The following is a 4,593-nucleotide window of genomic DNA, read 5'->3' on the forward strand; positions in this document are numbered from 1 at the left end:
GACGTATCATTATGACACGTCGTTGGCAACATTATTCTCTGCACGGGGGATGTGGTCCATATGCAGACCGTCAAAATGCTCCTGCAGCCTTCTTACTTCATCAACGTATGCTTCCATCAGAGGGTTTGGTAATCTTTGTTCACTTGGCGTACAACCAGCCGCGAATCCCCTCGGATTATCAACCTTCTTATGCCAGGATAGGTTTCTATTTGGAGTTCGGCAAGCAACTCTTCATACTCAACCGTGTTGTTGGTTGATGCCTCCCGGGGGAAATGCATCTGGATCACATACTTGAGGTGCTCCCCGGTGGGTGCGACAAGCAAAATTCCAGCACCGACGCCTTGTAGTGAGAAAGCCCTGTCAAAGTACATGATCCATTCTTGAGGCGTTTCCTTGCCATCAAGGGTTGTTTTCGGGAGTTCTTCATCTGGTGTTGGGGTCCATTCAACAATAAAATCTGCTAGGGCTCTGCTCCGTATAGTCATTGTGCTCTCAAAGATCAGGTCAAAGCTAGTTAATTCCAATGCCCTCTTGACAATACAGTCCGTTGCCTCCGGCTTCCTCAGGGTGCATTGCAGCCAGAAGTGAGTGACGACGGTGATGTGGTGCACCTAGAAGTAGTGGCGCAACTTCTCGGTGGCCATGAGAAGACCGAAGAGCAACTTCTATCTCCCACAATACCTAGACCTTGCCCCCGCAGGAGGGAACTAACAAATTACACTCGCCGCTGCACCATCTTCTTCCTTTGCACAACCAGTTGTAATGCTTCTTCTGTCGCATTTGCACTGTTAACTCCTTGGTTTTCCGAGATTGGCCTTGGTCTACTACTTGCCGGCTCAAGGGCTTCTGCTTCATCTTCTTCATCTTCTCTCTCCGCCACCACCATAGCACTAACCACTTAATTTGTCACTGCCAAATATAGCCGCAACAACTCCTTTGAAAGCACAACTTCTCCCTAAAGTGGTTTTGGTAATTAATAACAACATATGTGTCGTTGAACTAATGATCTTACCTAAGCATATTTCAGAAAAGTTCAAAGATGCATTGGCTAAGGATTGTGAGGAGAACCCGTGGATACAAGGAAAGCAATAGGATTGGCCAGGCTTCAACCTACAACACTGTACATTTTATGTTTGTGAGAAACCACATTTTAGTCCATAGAAAGACAACACTATTAAAAGGGGGTGAGGTATCTAGGATGAATTTGTTGCTCAAGTGCTTAGAGATAGCCACCAAAAATACTCATCCATTCTCCCACAAAAGTTCTCTGTCCAAAGCCTAAACATGAAATTCGGTGCCACCAAGATTTTCCACTCGGCCATACCGATTTTCCACCAGACATAACCTTTGCCAAACCCTAGAGTCTCGGTACCACCAACAATCATTTCAGTGCCACAGAAATCAGTGGCCAAGTTTCTGGTATGTCGTTTTCAAGAATCAGAAATTTTGAGTCTTGGAATCGGTCTCACCGAGATTTGGAAAGTTCCCAAGGTAACCATATCGGTACCACCGAGATTCCTATATCAGTCTCACCAAGAATACAAAAGTTGCCACATTTTGTGCATGTCGGTGCCACCAAGATTCACTTCGGTTTCACCGAGTTGAGCAATAATGTTGTAATGATTGGATTTTTGGGGATGCCTATATATACCCATCCACCACCTCTCACTCGCAAAGGAAGCACTCAGAACACACATACACTTGCCACATCCATTTTCTGAGAGAGAGAGACCTACTCATGTGCAAACTAACCGTTACCCTCCGTGGGTTGAAGTATCCATCAACCTTTGTGTTTGATCTTACTATGCCTACCCTCTATGTACATGTGCATGTCATCAGTTTCCACTCCTATACTCTTAGACTTGTAGGTGTAGGATGTGATTGACTTACAACAATTGCTAAAACTTTCCCATAACTAAACTTGGTAAAAGGCTAAGTTTTATTTGGTCAAGTAGTCTAATCACCCCCTCTAGACATACTTCGGATCCTACAAGTGGTACCAGAACATTGGTCTCCATTACATTGGTTTCATAACCTAGGAGAGTATGGTATCTCGTGAGGGAAATTATCACCGTATAGGTCCATATTTTGATGGTACAAACTTTGCTAGTTGGAAGCATAAGATGAAAATGCATATTCTTGGTCATAATCCCGCCATCTAGTTGTTGCTCGTGTTAGTTTGCAAGGTGAATTCTTTGGTGATGGAAGGGAACTGAATTGTGAAGCGACCGCGGAAGAATTGAAGATGTTGCAATACAACACTCAAGCATGCAACATTCTATTCAACTGCCTATGCCCCAAAGATTTTCATAAGATTAGCCGTCTTGAGAATGTCAGGGAAATTTGGGACACTTTGGTTGATATGCACGAAGGTAACGAATCTGTGAGGGAATAATTGGAAGGAGTCACTCAGATGTATTCTAGGCTTGTTCTCATCACAAAAGAGATTGTTGGCTTAGGAAGCGAAGTGGTGACCGACAAATTCATCATCAAGAAGATACTTAGAGCCTTTGATGGAAAGTACTACACCATGTTCATATTGATTCAAATGATGCCAAACTACAAAGATCTCAAGCCAACAGAAGTCATTAGAAGGATTGTCTCTCATGAAATGTCACACAAGGATAAAGAAGAGCTACACAATAAGTCAAGTGGTGCTTACAAAGCTTCAAGTGATGCTCCCGCTACTTCAAATGACAACCCTTTCACCAATGAAGAGATAAGTCTCATGGTCAAGAAATTCAACAAGTTCTACAAGACTAGAGGCAAAGAGAGAAACTCCAACTCAAGATATGAATAGAAGTGTTCATCTAGTCGTGACCAAAACTGCTACAGTTGTGGAAGGCCCGAACACTACTCCACCCCCCCCCCACACACACACAAAAGAAGAGAAGAGTCACCTAGATGATGAAGCTCAAGAGAAGAGTCACCTAGATGATGAAGCTCAAGAGAAGAGTCACCTCGAAGAGAGAGAAGGAGTAGAGAAGAATGTTATGAATGAAGACCCTCCCGGAGAAGCACGGAATCGGAGAAGAGGGACAAGTACACCAAGAGCCACTCAATAATAAGACATGAAGCTCATGTTGGTGAATGGGTATCCGACCCTGAGTCCGACAACCAATATGAAAGAAGCTACCACTCCAACTCCTACTATAGTCAAGATGAAGGTGTTGCTAGTCTTGCACTCGTATCCTTCAACTCTTATGACATATTTTATTCACCAAATGAAGGGATTGCAAACTACTTCATGGATAAAGGCCCCAAGGTACCACACCCCGAGTACTTTGACTTTAAAAGTGATAAGGATGACTTACTAGGAGATGATGACTTATTCTTTGATAAAGCTAGTGATAACAATGAAAACGAACCCGATGATAATATTGCTAATCAAGATAAGTCATGTGATAATGATAAGAAGGGGATTGAGCGTCTAACTAAAGAATTAAACATTCTTAATTTTTCCCATGAATATACTCTAGATGATCATGGAGAGCTTGCAAGAACTCATGAGAAGCTACGCTTCGAGAAGCTAAAATTAGAGCAAGAGCATTATTTTTCTAAAAGCAATCAATGATGATCTTGGAAATAAGAGTTATTCTTATCCAGCCAAACAATTAATCTTGTCTTCTTTTGTTCCACAAGTTAAACCTAAGCACACTAGTAACAAAGGCAAGAAAGTTTCTTCTATAGTAACAACAACAATAACACTAAATCAAATGATGTCATTGCTAGTAACTCTCTTGATTACACTAGTGATGCTCTTAGCCAAGTTACACTTGAGCAAGAAAATGATTTATTGAAAGGGATTATAGAGAGAGGTGTCTTCAAGAGTCTTGCCGGAAGTAAGCAATTCGAGGAAATTATACGCAAGCAAGGAGGACATCGGAAGAAACAAGGCATTGGCACTTCAATGCCAATGGAGTTGAATGGTAACATGGTCAATACCCCAACCCTAAGTTTGTTACCCAATAGGAGAAGTATGATCATACTCTCCCCAAGGGAACAAGTTCTCAAGATGACCTTCCACCATAAGACAACAAGGGAAAGGGTAAGATTCAAGAGGAGATTGACTCATTTGAGGAAGAATCCCCAGCCATGGTCAAGTGGATTCCCAAGGCCACTACTAGCTCTACTTCATCAAGCGCTAACTTAACACCAAGGAACCCCATCAAGTTGATGTTGGTCCCTAATAAGAAGAACTAAAGAAGTTCTTGAGGGGTGACTCCGCCAATGAAATTCACTATTATTCATCTTGGAAAGAATTAGTTGCAATCAACTCCAACCTAATGCATTATTTCAAGGAGTCACACATTCCCTCAAAGCTAAGCAAGGTACAACGTAATTAATGTATCAATATACATCACCTCATATGTACTTCATTCCATGTCCATAGATACCCTTATATTTGTTCCTTGTGTATGGGACTAACCCATGGAGATAAAAACAGTAATAAACAACAAGGATTACTCCCACCTCAGGACGATCTTCATCAACAATGAGAATCCACCACTACTATACCCACATGAAGTCTTCTATGACAAAACCCAAGGTTAGTTTATCCCTCTTAGGGGGGATGTCACATCAATGGGGAGA

The sequence above is a fragment of the Hordeum vulgare genome, chromosome 2H (genome assembly GCF_904849725.1).
Source record: "Hordeum vulgare subsp. vulgare chromosome 2H, MorexV3_pseudomolecules_assembly, whole genome shotgun sequence".
Taxonomy (NCBI): Eukaryota; Viridiplantae; Streptophyta; class Magnoliopsida; order Poales; family Poaceae; genus Hordeum; species Hordeum vulgare.